The 18,562-nt window shown below is 32.9% G+C and overlaps 1 long non-coding RNA gene across 1 annotated transcript in view; it reads right to left on the minus strand.

The window, feature by feature from the left end:
- LOC140847386 (uncharacterized) overlaps window positions 1–18,562 on the minus strand; it is a 609,000-nt gene that overhangs the window by 151,626 nt on the left and 438,812 nt on the right. Inside the window, exon 4 of the long non-coding RNA XR_012127366.1 lies at window positions 11,047–11,077. This is a non-coding gene — a long non-coding RNA (uncharacterized lncRNA). The remainder of the gene's footprint in view (window positions 1–11,046; window positions 11,078–18,562) is intronic.

Here is an 18,562-nt window from a genome sequence, read left to right on the forward strand (position 1 = left end):
ATTTTGTGACAATAGACTAGAGAGGTTTTGTTTTTGCATTGTTTGTGCTATTTTCCTAAGGACTTAACGAAATTTCGAAGAAGTAGCAGTTCAGAGGGCAAAATTTGGCAGAGGCGTGACATGCTTGCTCCTTCTCTTTTGTAGGCCATATGTTTGTGGATGTTTCAGTTGTGACACAGATACTATAAATCGGAGCAACTGTGTTGCAAATATTATAGAATACATACATGTCCCCAGGGATAAAATTAATTAAATTCAATTATTTATTGGTTTACCTTTTTCTGTTTCGATTACAATTTCTCAGTCTAAATTTTAGATGTTAAGACATGTTTCACAAACAAGGGAGTACATGAAAGAAAGTGTGGAGGCATCTATCTGAAAACTGCATTTCAGATTTTCTTTATCTGTGAACTAACAATAATGATAGGTATCATTTTTAATAGAACTTAGAAGTACTTTCTGCCTGCCCAGGAGTATGAAAGCAAGAGAGTTATATGTTGTTCTTCTTAGAATAAACTTGGTATTTTAATAAAAACCTCCTCTTAGTTTTCCATAAAGTTTTTTTGCTGTGAGATCAAAGATAATTTCACCAGAATATAAGCACACATCAGCTGCATTCCTATTAGCTCAACACATATTTATACTCTCGATATACAAATAGCTAGGCTTCATTCCTTTCCCTGTACAAAATTTATCAAGGAAATGGTAGCATCAGTAAATTAATCTATAAATAACAAAGGAAATGTTTATTCTTAGCACCCATTTTATAGAATTACATGAAAGCACTTGAACACATCACACCATTTGCTTTGGAAACATGCTTTAATGTTGACATCTGTATCTTAAAATAAATTGAGTTTTTCTCTTTTTGCATATAATCATTAATATCAGTTATATCACAGAGATATCTTGCCCCTGAGGGAAAAACAAAATGGCATTCCTAATGACTAACTTAGGTATAAGTTCTGAATTTTTATATTTTTATAGTTTTAGGGTAAAAATAAAGTTGAAATATTTTAAGAGATTTTATCCTATAATAATTTCATATGTCTTACTTTAGTTTTTGTAACCTACTCACAGAGATGGTCTCCAAAAATAAATCAGTTGATCACTATATGCACAAATATGACCAAAAACGTGTTTATGGAAGTGTTAAGATAGTGATCTCAGTCTGAAACTGTCTACTGAGATGATGGGGTGAAGTGAAATGAACATCTTACTTCAGAGCTGAGTGACAAAGTTGCAACCTGGCACTAACTAGTGACTTTTAAGTAGGCATTAAACCTCTAAGGTATCTATTTTCCTTATTTATAAAATGACAGATTTATCATTATCTCCACAATCCTGTGCAATTGTTATATGATTAGTTCTGTTAAAATTGTGTTGTGCATTCTATGGGTGTGAACAAATTATAAAGACATCATTAAAATACACAGAGAGTGTTTTCTCTGCCCTAAAAAAAATCCTCTGTGTTCTGCGTATTCATCTTTCTCTGAGCCCCCACCCCTGGCAATTATTATCATTTTATCTTTTTGATAGTTTTGCCTTTGCCGAAATGCCATACTGAAAGACACCTTGATTGCTTCCAAGTCTTGGCAAGTATGAATAAAGCTGCTATAGACATCCAGGTATGGGTTTTGGTATGGGCATAAGTTTTCAATTTGAGTAAAGATCAAGGAGGGTGATTGCTGGATCATATGGTAAGAGTATGTTTAATTTCATCAAAAAACTGCCCAACTGTGTTCCAGAGTGGCTATACCATTTCACATTTCCACCAGCAATGAATGAGAGTTCCTGTCACTCCACATCCTCCCAGCATTTGGTGTTTTCAGTGTTTTGGATTCTGGCCAGCCAATAAGTTGTTGTGGTCTCTCATTTTTGTCTTAATTTGCAATTCCCCAATGATATATGATGTTGCATATATTTTCATACACTTGCTTGCCATCCATATATCTTCTTTGGTGAGACTTCTATTGAGTCTTTGGCCCATTTTGTCATTGGGTTGTTCATTTCCTTATTGTTGAGTTTTATGAGTTCTTTGTTTATTTCAGTTAACAGTCCTTTATTAGATTTGTCTTTTGAAAGTATTTTCTCCCAATGCATGGCTTGTCTTCTCATTCTCTTGATATTGCCTTTCACAGAGTATAAGTTTTTAATTTTAATGAAGTCTAACTTACCAATTCTTTCTGTCATGGACTGTGCCTTTGATGTTGTATATAAAAAGTTATCACCATACCCAAGATCATCTAGGTTTTCTCCTACATTATCTTTTAGGAGTTAGAAAAGCTAATTTTTAATTAACTCTCACAAAGGGTGTTAAGGTCTTGTGTCTAGATGCTTTTTATTTTTTTTGCATGTGGATGTCCAGTTGATCTATCACCATTTGTTGAAAAGACTATGTTGGCTCCATTGTTTTGCCTTTGCTCCTGTGTCAAAGATTTGTTGACTGTATTAATGTTGGTTTATTTCTAGGCTCCCTGTTCTGCTCCATTGATCTATTCTTCAATAAATACAATGCTGTCTTAGTAAATGTGGACTTATAATGTCTTAAGTCAAGTAGGGTTAGTCCTCCAGCTTTGAGCCACTCCTTCAATATTTTGTTAGCTATTCTGGGTCTTTTTCCTTTCCATATAAACTTTAGAATCAGTTTGTCTATATCTACAAAATTACTTCCTGGGATTAGATTAGGACTGCATTCGATCTATAGAACAATTTGGGAAAAACTGACATCCTGACAATCTTCCTACCCATGAACATGGAATCTCTCTTTACTTATTTAGTTATTTGATAACTTCCTCAGAGTTTTATAGTTTTCCTCATATAGACCTTGTACACATTTTGTTACATTTATACCTTTCATTTTTTTGGGTGTTAATATAAATGGTAATGTGTTTTTATTTCAAATTTCACTTATTCATTGCTGGTATATAGGAAAGCAATTGACTTTTGTATATTAACCTTATATCAGAAGCTTTTTTCCTCTGTTCTTTCAGATTTTCTATGTACATGACATGTCATCTGTGAACATCTCCACCCATTTTTAAATTGCATTATTTGTATTTTAATTGATTAGTTGTTAGAGTTACTTACATATTATGATTCGCAAACCTTTATTGGATATGATTTGCAAATATATTTTAACATTATGGGCTGTCTTCACTTTCTTGAAGTACAAAATAATTTAATTTTGATTAAATCCAATTTATCTTTTCTTTCTTTTTGTTGCTTACATGTCTGTCATATCTAAGAAATATTATATAATCCAAGGTCTCAAGGTTTAATAACCACTTTTTTTCTAATAATTTTAGTTTGAGCTCTTACAGTTGGGTGCCAATTTAGAGTTTATTTTTGTGTAGAGTGTGAAGTAGAGATAAAATGTCATTCTTTTGCATGTTACTATCCAGTTGTATAAGCATCATTTGTGGAAAAGACTATTTGTTCCCCAGTGAATTGTCCTGGCACCCTTTCAAAAATCAACTGACCATAATTTATGGACTCTCAATTCTATTCCTTTAATCTCTGTCTATATATATGTCTATCCTTATTCCAATACAGTCTTGATTATTACAGATTTGTAGTAAGTTTTGAAATTGAGAACTATGATTCCTCCAACTTTGTTATTGTTTTTAAAATTCTTCTGATTACTCTGGGTTCTTTGCATTTTCATGAGATTTGTAGGATCAGTCTGTCAATTTTTAAAAATGCATATGGGATTTTGATAAGAATTGTGTTAAATCTGGAATGGAATTTTGGGAGTATTGCCACTGTAAAAATATTAAGTTTTCCAATGCATGAACATTGGAGGCCTTTTCATTTATTTAGATCTTCTTTAATTTATTTCAACTATATTTTGTAGTTTTCAGGTTATTACTTTTATACTTATTTTATTAAATTTATTCCTAAGTATGCTATTATTTTTAATGCTGTTGAAAACAAAATTGTTTTCATAATTTCATTTTGGATTATTCATTTTAAGTGTATGGAAATACAATGATTTTTTGTATATGAATCTTCTTTCCTAGAGCCATGCTGAAACTTGCTTATTAGATCTAATAATTTCTTGATTCTTTAGGATTTTCTATACACAAGATCATGTCATCTGCAAATAGAGATAGCTTTATTCCTTTCTTTCCAATCTCAATGTCTTTTATTTATTTTTCTTCCCTAACTGCACTGATTAGAATAACCTTCAGTGCAATATTGAATAGAAGTCAAAAGTGAACATTTTTGTCTTATTCTTGATCTTAGCTTTCTGTCTTTTGGCATCAAATATGTTAGTTGTGGGCTTTTCATAAATGCCCTTTATCAAGTTGAGGGAGTTACCTTCTATTTCTATTTTGTTGAGTACTTTTACCAGGAAAAGTATTAGATTAAGTCAATGTTTTTTCTTCATCTATTGAAATGGTAGTGTGGTTTTTGTCCTTTCTTGTATTAACGTGTTGTATCATACTGGTTGATTTTCATATGTTGAACCAACTTTGCATTCCTGGAACAAATCCTACTTGTTTGTGACATTTATGTATTTTGCTGGATTCAGTTTGCTAGCATTTTGTTGTAAAGTATTTTATCTATACTGAAAAGTGATATTTTTCTATAGTTTTCATTTAATATCTTTCTCTGATTTGGGTATCAAAATAATACTAGCTTCATAAATGAGTTGGCAAATGCTCTCTCTTCTATAGTTTAAAAGAGTTTGCCATGGATTGATGTTAATTCTTTAGATATTGGACAGAGTTCTAGTCCTAGGGGTTTCTTTGTGGGACATTTTTGATTACTAATTCAATCACTTTGTTGACAGGTCTGTTTGGATTTTCCATTTCTTCTTGAGTCAGACTGAGTAGTTTGTGTTTTTCTAGGAATTTTTCTATTTCTTCTAGGTTGTCAAATTTTTTGGCATACAATTTTCATAGTATTCCCTTATAATGCCTTTTATTTCTGTAAGGTCAGTAATGATGTCTCCTCTTTCATTCCTGATTCTAGAATTGGTGTCTTCTATTTATCTTAGTCCAGGCAAAGGATTATTTTGTTGATATTTGAAAGAACCGACTTGAAGTGGATTTTTTTCTTTAATTTTCTCCAGTGTTTTTCTATTTCATTTATTTCTAGTCTAATCTTTATACTTCAGTCCTAATCTTTATTTCCTTCCTTCTTGCTTTGTGTTTACTTTGTTCTTTTTCTATTTTCTTAGGTAGAAATTTAGATTATTGATTTGAAATCTTCTTTTTTAATATAGACATTTATATTATAGCTGTATATTTCCTCTAAGTACTGCTTTAGCTGTTGTACTCCATAAGTTTTTGTATGTTGTATTTTAATTTTCAATCGTCTCAAACCATTTCCTAATTTCCCTTGTGATTTATTCTTTTTCCTTCTGATAATTTAAGACTGTGTTTAATTTCCATATATTTGTGAATTTCTCCAAAGATTATTCTTGATCACAAAACATATGGTTTTATTATGCTTGGTCTGATTATTTACACAGGTGCAACAAAAGCAATAATTAATCATAAGGTTCCTTGAGCATATAGTATTTTATAAATGAAGTCCAAGGAACTGCCTGGAAATTTTCAGAAGAGATCTTGAATTGGATTTGTAAAAAAGTATATATTATTTGCCATTATATCCTAGGAGTAGGAAACTAAGCCTAACATACTTTCCCCCAAATTATGCTTGCAGTATCTATAAATTTGGGTAATATTCTCTACCTTGAGGGTCCCCAAATTTGCTAAGGTCTTTTACCTGACAGAAATTGATCTTTCTAGCACCTAAGACTGATAGCCTGCAGTCCAGGTACCAAACCAGTTTCCTTGGGAGAACTTTGTAAGTACTGGCTCTATATATAAAGTCAATTCTTGTCATTTAATAATGGGATTTCCATACTTGATCAAATCAGTATAATTTTAAAATGTGACACTCAAGATATGGTGTGGCCTTGCTTGGACAATAAAGATATCCAATTACATCCTAGTAAAAATAAGAGCAGATTCTGTTTGAATCTTTGCAAGTAATTATATATCCACGAAGCATAAGAAGTCTCAGTAAATTTTTTTTGAATTGGGAGAGGGCTTCAGTGAGACTCAAATACAATTAAAGATGCTTTCAGTTTAAATATTATCTATAAAATCTACTAAATGTATAGTTGAGAACAGATTAGGAAAGAAGAAAACTTCTTCGTATTTCCTAAAAACAGCAAACTCAAAATGATACCAAAATCTTTCTAAATGAATAATCACAGTTACATTTTCCTCATTGGTTTATTTAGTCCTGTGTATTAGATTTTCTGACTCTCATCAGCAATTTGCATTCTTAAAATATGTCTGCTTGCAGACTAAAAAGATTCCTGTAATTCCTAACAGTCCATAATACACTTTGAAGGTTGTCTAAGCATTATCATCTTGAAGTCTTCCTGAAGAGTATATTCCCTAAAGTATCAATAGTTCATGGTATATGGTAAAGTCCTTCCCACAAGCCCTGATACTATTTGGGGGTGGGGAGTTGTTTTTTGCTTTGTTTTATAAATCTTAGCCTAAAGCTTATAGCAGAGTTTTCATGAAAGCATTAGGAAGACAGATAAAATTGTTTGATAATGAGATAGGATGGCAGGGCTTAATTTATCATGGTAATCAACAGTATAAAAATGTAGAAGAGTAAAATTTTCTATGGAGTATAATAAATATTTCATAAAGGCTTGATCAAGGATTCCCCTGAAGGTAATATTATATTGTTGACTATGAAGGCATTGACAAATCTCCAGAGCCCTGCCATACAGCTTATAATCTCTGAAATATTTATATTAATAAAAAGTTACTTATATAAACTTAACTTGGAAAGGCTAAGCATCTCTCCTGATTCGGAAATTCTTCCCATGAAACTTCACAATAATGTTGAACTAATTAAGATATATGGAACTATCAGAAAACATAATTTTTTCTGGCATCTGTTTTTGATAAGGTGAATTATCCAATCCTTGTGTTTTTGAGGAACCATTTGGAAATTCAAAGTTTTAAGTGTTAAGGTTATCCTAAAATCTTTATTTATTTTTTAATGTAGGTTTTGATCTTGGGAAGGCAAAACTTAAAGTTTTTAGAGGAGATCTTGTCACTTTATTAAGATACAATCATGGGTTCCTGAGAAACTATGCGTATTAATGAAAGAGGGAAGGAAGGAAGGAAGAGAAAGAGACATGTGAGTGTGAGAAACCTTTAACTCTTTGACAAGTGAAGAATCTTTGTTTTTGCTTAAAAAAAATCTTTTCTACTGGATGGACCTAGAGAGTATTATGCTAACTGAAACAAGTCAGAGAAAGAGAAAAACCATATGATTTCACTTATATGTGAAATTTAAAAAACAAAACAAATGAACAAATAGACTCATAAATACAGAGAACAAATTGGTGGTTGCCATAGGGAAGGGAGGTAGCGAGATGGGCAACACAGGTGAAGCGGATAAAGAGATACAAACTTCAGTTATGAAATAAAGTCACAATGATATAAAATATAACAGCAAATATTGTCAATAATATTGCAATAATTTTGTACGGTGACAAAACTACACTTATCACAGTGAGCATTTCGAAATGTATATAATTGTTGGCTATGTTTTATACCTGAAATTAATATAATACCATAGGTCAGCTGCACTTCAAAAAAAAAAATAAGCATCATCATTTCTATAGTCACAAACCTTACATCTGAACCAAGCAATCCACCTTGACTGTTCCCACAATTTTACAATTAATATAGGGGAAAGCCAGGTTTCATTATTGGGGGATGAATACTATAAGTCTGTCTGTTTCTCCTCCCTCCCTCCTTTCCTTTCTCTTTTTCATAAAAGCAATATTATGCAAAAGAATAATAATAAAGAATATCATCAAGTCAACAAAAATCAGAGAATATTCTGGTGAGATTGGGAAACTACTATTTGGGCAGAACACAAGGAAGGTAAAAAATAACATGTAATAACATTCTTGTTAGGAGTTCTAAGACAAATTTATTACTTTAAGAGAGAGGAAGCCAAATTCTAGCTTCCCATCAAGATGATATTTGGCAGTAAAGGTCTCACAGGTTTTTTTTTCCTTGCGATTAAACCCACCAGAACCAAGCCAACTTTGTCCAAATTTAAAAACATTTTGTTGCTTCTTTTCAGACTATTTGTAGCTATTATAAACAAAGACCAATAAAAATTCCACTTTTGCGAACTTTTTCAACTTTCTATAGACATTCTAAATCCATTCAGGATCAGATAAAATTACTCTCACAGAAAACCTAACTTACAACTGCAAATAAGCACTTGTATTCCTCTGTTGACATTGCTCCTTGTATAGTCTGAACCACATATAACCAAAGTTAACTAGTAATTTTTCAGAAAAATTAAAAAATAGGTATACACTTGAGGACTTAATGTTATGTAGAGGATTTTACCAGAGTATCAAAGATCGTCAATACAAATACTACTACTCTTTAAGCCACTCATAACTTTTTCATATATAGTAAAATGGCAAAGAGGGACACATTCATTAACATGACTCAAAGATAGAGCCACTCTAGAGTATAGCAGAAGGAAACATTTCTAAATAAAAGAATATAAGCACTATAATCAATTTTTCAGTATTCAATCATTCTTAAAAATTGCCTTGGTATTTAATAATTATCCATATATGAACTCAATTTAAGATTAGTCCAAAATTTTTAATTAAGTACAGATATTTAAAATCAGGTGTAAGTTTTCAAGATACAAAACATTATTACTGTTAATATAAAAAGTTTTTTTAGAAAAATGAAACAATTTAGTTGAACACAAATTTATATTTTTCTTAATTTTAAATATTACGTAGGAGTAATATAAGCTTATTTGATTATTAAGCCAATATTAGAAGCTGAGAAAACTCAGAATAATACTCTCTTTATGAGGGAAAACAAATCAAAGTCTTATTAAGACATAAAATGTACATACATATACTACATTTTGATAAACTCAAGGAAAAGACACTTATTTTTTATTTTTAAACTAAAATTATTTAGTCTAATGTGTCAAAAGCATAATCTTTATTGTGTAGACTTGGATTTTAAAAATGTTTCTATATTACTACTTTCTAAAATACTGGAAATTCAATTATTTCCTGTGCATTTTGAGGATTTCAGTTTATACAAGCCCTTGCTTCCCGAGAAAACAGATATACATTATTCCACAGAGATCACCAAAGGATCAGATGATAAAACCAAACTTCCAGTTATTCCTGCCAACAATGAGAATAACTTATTGGCCGTACATTAACCAGAAACAAAAACTAAAAATCAGTAGGGTAAACAAAGACAGCAAAAAATCAAAATAAAGAACAAAAGTAGAAAATAAACAAATTTAAAGCTCTATTGCTGCTTGGGATTTATTCTGAGAGCCAAGAAAAGACCTAACTGGGTTGAAACTATGCATGAGGTACTTTTCCCAAGCAAGACCATTTACTAGGCTCCATGCAGTGAGGCTATGTGGGTGTCTCGGTGGATGACCTACAAAACTGTTAAATGTTTAATTTTCCAAAAGACCAATGTGGGTAAAATTGCAACATTTCCAGAATCTCTCTCCTGGCCTTAGTGCATCTCCATATCAATAGGTAATTACAAAGGGGGAGCGAGGGCATATGTGGACCAGAGAGGCTGGATGGGGTCCCTTTTTCTGCAGCCAGGTCGTGAGAGGCATGGTTGAGCGTAAGTGGCTGATAACTGCTTGTACACAATAAACGGGTTTCTCCCTTTATTTCTCTCTTTGACTGATTTCAGTTCAAAGGTATTTTGCCCCAGGCAGGGAAAATATACCCCCCACCCCAGAGCTACAATCAAATTAGGACTCATTGTATAAATATGTGTCAAATATTTCCTGTGACTCGTTACTTAATTAGACATCCAGTAAATGATAAAACCAATCCAAAGAACATTTGAGAAGCTAGGTTTTAGTAGGCAATGTTACAGTGAGATTGCTGAGTTAGATATAAAACTGGAACTTTCTAAGTTAGAAACACCAGGTAAAATATAGGATTTGGAGTTAGATGTGAATTTCAGATGAAGGGTGAATAATTTTATAGTATAAGAATGTCCCAAACATAGCATGCATTTTTATTTGCTAAATCTGGGTATTTTACAATGGAATTTGCTCTCCATTGGACAGAAATTATTTGCATTTCTTCTGGTCAAAAATTCCCAAATTAGCCTCTGCCCTTCCAGAGATGAAACTTAGCTCAGACAATAGAAAGTGAAGCCCAGAACTGCACTGAAAGGATAGTAATCTCTTCCACCAAGATGGGTTAAACATGGGGTTTCCAAGTTATGGATAATCCAGCGAAGCACAAGTGAAAAACTTCAACTGGAAAATACTGTTTATTACAAAATAACATTGGGAATTAAAAAATAAACAACAAGCATATAAATTATTTCCTTATTTTGCCTTATATTTAATTTGAGAAAGCACTAGTCATTTTTTTCCTGAGTACTATTTCTGAGATTTAAGATTGCATATCATAGTCACAAATGTAGGTTGGCATAGTTATTTTTAGCCTTATGTCTTTTTTAATTGCAGAACAATATTTGGCTTCCAGAAAATAAAACATAACAAATCTCACAATCAGATAACAAGGCAAAAATTATTCACAAGTAGTACAGGAATAAGGTCAGTAGCTGTATTCCCTTGCTATGCTTCTCTCTAAAGCAGACCAAGATATGCCATTCTATATTTCTGAAATACATTCCATCCCTCCTAGAATCAAACTAGCCACCAGGAAACTATGGAAGAACTATACAAATTTTGATTTTCCTGAATCCAGGAAAAGTTAATGAGTAAATGATCTGAGTTGCAAAACTTCAGCAAAGAAGACATCTTCCCAACAGCTGCACAGATAATAACATTCATATGATAACTATATAAAATAATTCATCCATTTGGAGAAATTTCTCAATCTGGCTATTGCTATGTATTCATTCATTTATCAAAGATTTATTGAGCTATACAGGTGTTGGACTCAGGTAATACAGTACAAACAACAAACAAGTTGGATCCTACCTTTGTGAGCTCATGTCTCCTTGCTACTTGCCTGTTGAGAGAGAGAAAACAAAAAAACTGATAAACTGAAGCTTACATGACCAAATTTTAGAAAATTTGTTCTACAGAAGGATTTTAAAACTTAAAAGGCAAATACCTTTTGAAAGTCTGACAGTTTAATGAAAAGCCAATCAGCTTGACAACAGAATTAGGATTTTTGCTTGTCAGTTTAAACTTTTGCAATTCCAAAAGCAATGCCTAAAACAACACCAGACAAAGGGCCACTTGGGAGAGACAAAGAATAAAAATTTGAGTTTAAAAAAAGAAGGAAAAGTTTTGAATATTAGAAAGGCACCAACAGTTGTATTTACGATTATAAAAGTAAAAGTAATGGCTAGTGCTAAATGGTCTAATGAAAGAGGAACTCAGCAGGTATTAAGAATGGCCTTTGCAAGTGGAATGAGACTTTGTCCATGTTCTGCAAATTTCTTGGGGGTAACATACTCTGGTGTTTTTAATGGCTAAATTTTAAAAAGGTTTTCTAAATACAAAAAAAAAAAAAAAAAAAGAATGGCCTTTGTCCAAACACTGTTATTCAAGCAATGATCACTTCAGTAAGGTAAGGACTTACCAGAATAAACTGGGGAAATTTTTTCAAAATACATAGAAATACCTCATCTTACAGATTCCAATATCCTTTTGGTGGTTGTAACAGCTAGTTGCATAACCAAAATGGACTCTCCCCATGTGAGAACACAGATATTATTGAGAGAGTGCTCATTAATGCTCACCCCTGCAGACTTCTGTAGCCAAAACTGACTCTGTGACTCAGTCTAGCTTATGAGATAAAAGTGAAAATCTACTGGGTGGGGCATATAGGAAATCTATAGCTCTCCTGAAAAAAGACAGATCTTGCTGGCATGCATTTTACCCTTTATCATTCTCCCTTCTTCATGCCTGGAATGGGGAATGATAATTTTTAAAGGCAGCACCATTGTCTTTCCATATAAGGAACAAAGCCTCACTTTAAGATTGGAGGAGCAGAAAGCACAAAGGAGCATAAGTCACAGTGACTTCCTGAGCAGCTATGGTTCCCCTGGGAAGCGAATCTCTGAATGTCTTGGTCAGCGAGGAAATATAGGTAAACTCCTATTTAGGCAAGTCACATACTTGGTTTCTCTTACATGCAGCTGAATCCAACACTAACTGTGATAGAAGTGGAGGGAGAAGGAGAAGCGAGGACAGGAGTAAGTATATTTCGAAATTGCTCCCCCGGGGAATTCTAATGTTAACTCTCTTCTGCTCTGTAAAGTGTGGTTATTCCACAACATGTTCACACAAATCAAATGTATCTGAAAGGTTTCTTCTAACCCAGGGTCTTCAAATAAAAAATTATAATGGAGCTTACCAAATAGAAATAATTTCAGTACAATGTGTGTTCTATCAACACACATATTACAAAAGTATGATTTTCAAAAATTTAAAATTATAACTCTCATGTCAAACATTTTATTCAAAAAATTCATTAATGAAGAAAGTATCAAAATGTTAGGACCAATTTAAAGAAATTTGAGTAGCTAACTATGTATGGGCAATTCAATAAAGAATTTGAGGATAAGGTGGCTGGGTTAATTACAAAACTGGTAACTGTCTACAGAACAATAAATTTTAAACTGTGGATTAATCCTTTCCACAAGACAGAAATTATTTGCACCTCTACTGGATAAAAGTTTATAATTTAACATGTAACCTCACTATATCCAGAATCTTTAAACAAGAGTCTTAATAGTATATTTGTGTGGAAGATATACAAAGTATGTCTCATACAAATATATGAGATATAATTATTACTAAGTGTTGCTGTTATTATCTAGTATAAATTGTATTAACTCCAATCCAGACTTGTCAGGAACTAGAAGCCTTAGCTATGAGTAGATGAAGGATACATTATATCCCAATCTGCTTCTATCCTTGTTCTGGTTGTCATCCACTAACTTATCTGTATCATAACCCAGCTTACCACCCGTGACATTCTACAGGTAACAGATCTCTTTGGTTGATGTAGAGAAAATCCTATTCATATCTCAGTTTTACTGTAAGCAACTACTCAAAGTGACGACTAAAAATTAGAGAGTATGCCCACTGTAATTTTAAATACTTCTGTAGCTTAGTTGATATGGGTTATTTATCATACATGTAAAAATCTGCTAACTCATTAGGAATAGCCAATTCTATTAACACTTGGCAAAATGGGCTGACTGTAGTTACATTTTATATATAGGTAAATGTCTTTTTCTCTCAGCTGTTGGTGCAAAACTTGAGACCACCATGGATTTTGGAGGAAGAAAATAATTTCGTAAGGAAGGACTGCCTCAAAGCTTTCCCACTCATTGCTTAAAATACCATAGGCCAACACTGACTTCTGGCTTTGGCTGAGGGAGGAACTTGGCAAATCCTCTCCCCAAAAAGCAACCATAAAGCTGAACAAAATTGAATTGACAAAAACAATCATTTCAGCACTGTGGCAGTAGTCCAAAGGCATACAACAATGTACAAAGTATTTATGCTTGAAAAGCTGCTGAATATTGAATAGAAATTCAAGGATTCTGTGGCATTTTTGCCTGGGGTGCTCCCAACACCCCTCCGCTCCATTGGTATGGCGGTTCTGCCAGGGCAGAGTAGGCCATGAGGCCTGACAGTTTCACTGTAGTCAAAATAGAGTAGCCTCTTGTCCAATAGCAGAATACACATTCTTTCCAAGTGCAAAGGGAAGGAACATTCACAAAGATAGACCACATTCTGGATCATAAAATAATTTGTCAATGATATTAAAAAGATTCAAGTCACCTTAAACATATTCTCTGACCACTATGAAATTAAATTAAAAATAAGTGACAAAAAAATTTCTATAAAATCCCCAAATATTTGGAAACTAAATATCATATTCCTAAATAGGCCATGGATCTAAGAGGTAAGCCTAAAGTGAAATTAGACATCTTTTTAACTGGGTGATAATGAAAAAACAATATATTAAAATGTGCAAGATGCCTCTAAAGATATATTAAAGACAAAATGCCTATATTAGAGAAGAAAAAAGTTGTCAAACCAATGACCTGAACTTAGACCTTAAGAAACTAGAAAGAGAAGACCAAGTTAAATCCAAAGTAAATAGAAGAAATCAAATAATAAAGATCAGAGTAGTAATCAATGAAGTAAAAACAGAAAACAATGGAGAAAAATCAGTAAAGCTGAAAAATGACTCTTTGAGAAGATCAATAAAATCAGTAAGCCTTTAGCTAGACTGGCCAAGAAAAAACTACACAAATTATGAATATCAGGAATGAAAGGAAAGAAACCACTATTGAGTCTAGAAAATGTAAAAGGATAATGGAATATTGTCAGCAACTTCATGCCAATAAATTAAAAACCTTTGATAAAATAAACAGATTGCTTGACAGCACAAACTACCGGAGCTCCCTGTACGATAAATAGAGAACCTGAATAACCCTCTGTCTATTAAAGAAATTGAAATTCTAGTTAAAACATTTCCCATAATGAAAACTTCAGGATCAGATGGCTTCAAAAATGGTGAATAATCAAATAATTCAGGAAGGAATAATACCAATTCTACATAAACTCTTCCAGAAATTGAAGAGGAAGGAATACTATCCACTCACTAAGACCAACATTATGCTATTACCAAAACCAGCCAAAATGTTACAAGAAAACTAAGGACCAATACCCTTCATGGACATGAGTGCAACAATTCTAAATATAATTTTAGCAAATCTAATCTAACCATATTAACAACAATGACAACAAAAGAATAGGCAAAGTATTTCAACAAACACGTAATCAAAAAAGACATAGAGATGGTAAATAAGCACATGAAACATTACGCAACATCATTGGTCATGAAGACAATGACAATTTAAAAAATGGCAATGAGATACCACTACAGACCAATTTGAAAGTCTAAAATTAAAGACTGACCATACCAACTGCTGGCAAGGATATGGAACAACTGTAACTCTCATTCATTGATGGTTGGAATGTAAAATGGTAGGGCCACTTTGGAAAATAATCTAGTAGTTTATTAAATAGTTAAGCATTCACCTCCATACGATTTAGCCATTTCTCTCCTAAGTATTGCCCAAGAAAAATGAAAGCATATGTCCACACAATGACTTGTATATGACTGCTTATAACAGCTTTATTTATAATAGCTAAACATGCTACACATGGATAAATCCCTATAAGTAAATATGTTATGTGAAATAAATCAGTCCAAAAGGAGTACATAAAATATGATTCAATTTATATAAAATTAAAAAAATTGGAAACTAATCTACAGTGACAGAGAGCAGACCAATGTTTTCCAGTGGATCTGGGGTCAGGGATGGGCAAACTGAAACATGTAGAACATTGTGTAGGTAATTTATATATGTTTATTATTTTGATTGTAGTGATGATTTATATATATGTCAAAACTCATTAAGTTGTAGGATTTAAATATGTGCAGTTTATTATTTGTCAATTATAGCAAAATAAAGCTGTTTAATTTTTTTTAGTCCCCCAAAGAAAAGGCCAGGTGGAAATGGATTCATTGGTGAATCCTATCAAATATCTACAGAAAATATGATACAAAATTTTCACAAACTCAGTAATAGAGGAAGAGGGAACACACTTTCCAATTCATTCTGTGAAACTAGTATTAATCTGACATCAAAGTCAGAAAGATATCAAAAAAACTACAGACAGATGTTCCTTATTAACATAAACATAAAAATCCCTTAACAAAAGTTAATTCAAAGTGGATTCTAAATCTAAATGTAAAGTGCAAAGCTATGAAACTCTCAGAATATAGCATAGACAAAAATCTAGGTGACCTTGGGTTTGGCAATGGCTATTTAGATACAGCCCCAAAAGTATGATCTATGAAAGAAAAAATTGATAAGATGGACTTCACTAAAATGAAAAAGTCTGCTTCTCTAAAGACACTGCTAAAAGAATGAAAAGACAAGCTACAGACTAGAAGACAAACTTTGCAAAACATGTATCAGACAAAGGACTGGTACCCAAAACATACAAAGAACTCTTAATATTCAATAATAAGAAAACAAACAATCTAATTAAAAATAAGCAAAAGATCAGCACAGATACCTCACCAAGGAAGATAATGAAGAAGTAAAGTATGCATCTGATAATGCTCAACATCAAATATCATTAGGCGATTGCCAAATTAAAACCACAGTAAGAAAGTACATACCTATTATAAACCTATTAGAAAGTCCTATTAGACCACATACCTATTAGCAAGTCAAAAATGTAAAACACTCACAACACCAAAGGGGCAAGGATGTGGAGCAACAGGAATTCTCATACATTGCTGGTGGGAATGAAAAAGGTACAGACACTTTGGAAAACAACTTGGCAGTTTCTTAGAAAATTAAATATACCCTTAGCAAAGGATGCAGCAGTTGTGCTCCTTGGTATTTACCCAAATGAATCAAAAACATATGTCTTCACGAAAGTTTGTACAGAAATGTTTATAGCAGCATTATTCGTAATTACCAAAACTTGGAAGCAGTCAAGATGTCCTTCAATAGGTGAATGGATATACAAACTGTGGTACATCCAGGCAATGGAATATTATTCACTAAATAGAAATGAGCTATCATGCCATTAAATGACATGTAGGAAACTAAAATGTATATTGAAAGGTGACAGAAGCCAATAAGAAAAGACTATATACTCTATTATTGCAGCTATATGACATTCCTCAGAAGGTAAAACTATGGAAACAGCAAAAAAATCAGTGGTTGCTAAAGGTTAGGGAAGAAGGAGGGAGGGATAAACAGATGGAGCATAAGGGAATTTTTAAAACAGCCAAACTATTCTGTATGTTACTGTAATGGTGGACAAATGCCATTAAACATTTGTCATAACCCATAAAGTGAACCCTAATATAAACTACGAACTTTCATTAATAATAATGTATTATCAGCTTATCTATTGTAACAAAAGTAGCATGCTAATCCAAGGTGTTAATAAGAGGTTAAATTGTGTTGGGGAGGGGAGGAGTGGGAATATGACAACTGGGAACTGTATTTTCTGTAACTGTTTCGATTCTCTGTAAACCTAAAACTGCTAAAAAATAATCTTTGTACACACACACACACACATACATCTCCCAACTATTGATGTAATCCTTGTGAAGTTCAACAGATATGGTTCCCTATTTATAATTATAGCCAGGAATTCAAAAATCAATTTGGAAAGATTGTCACAATAACATAAAGAAACAGAGGTGATGATTGTCCTCCCCATTTTCAGGGTTCATCTGCTGTAGTCACTCATTTACTAAATTATGCTGAAGGTCTAAGGCATATTTGTCTCATATTTTAATATCCTATGGAGGTCATCATCTGTTCTTATGATATACTGACTCTATTCCACATATTTTTAGCCTTAATCTTGTCTTACTGCTTGAAGGGTAACTAGTGTTTCTTATTCTTAAGGGCAGAAAACAGGATCCCTTCCTCACAGACCTCTATACCATGTGGAATATAAAGTAGATTTAAAGATATTGCTTTGTTTTCATGCTTATAACAAATGTATTACAGCTTAAGAATCCTGAATATCATGAATTTGCTATTGATATAAAACTTAGAACATCTGAGTTAAAAATGCTTCCTCATGAGAATATCATCTCCAGCTGGGGACATTAAGACAGTTCTTCCTCTTTCTCTCTTCTGCTCCACCATCTCTTTTATTTCCAACCTTAAGAAGGTGTAGGGAGAAAAGGATAAGGTGTGGCAGCCACTGGAATAACCAGGAAAGGAAAGAAACCATGTATCAGGTGACAATGGGGCTGGAGAGGAGAAATGACCTAGGATCTTTGAATGTGCATATTCTAGGACACTTCTGTATAATGGGTCTAAGTAAAGGACGCAATACTGTGGACAAGGACGTGGAATGACTACATTGGCAGAATAGGTCTGAGATCTTTAAAATTTAATTTTTGTTTTACTTATATAAAACATTTATATAGTTTCAAAGCCAAAGTTATAAACAAGAAATATTCTGAGATGTTTAGCTTCTATCTGTCACTTTACCTTTTTCCCTACTTCCAACACAGTAGGGCTTCTAGTTTAAAATAAAAATCTGGCTAGCACCCTCTGTTCAAACATTGCTTAAACTGCAATGAAAATTACTTTGATGATATGAAAAAAGAAAGCTCAGAACAGTGAAAAACTAGCTTTACTATCAATATGATTTCAGAATACGAGAGGAATTTCAACTAAGACAGGGCTGATGTAATGAGACTGAAAACATTGTTGCTGGTTCACCATGCTAAGCTCTTCTAAAAGCCAAGTGCAAGACCATTTGTTCCTCTGAATTCTTTACTCAGAAACTTAAAGCCTATACCAACTAGAGAGCTGGACATCCATCCTTCTGCTGACTGGTTATCTTTCTGCCTGCCCCCACTTCCACCAACTAGTTTGTTTCTTGAGACTGAAATTTCCAGAAGGCC

The sequence above is a fragment of the Manis javanica genome, chromosome X (assembly GCF_040802235.1).
Source record: "Manis javanica isolate MJ-LG chromosome X, MJ_LKY, whole genome shotgun sequence".
Lineage (NCBI taxonomy): Eukaryota > Metazoa > Chordata > Mammalia > Pholidota > Manidae > Manis > Manis javanica.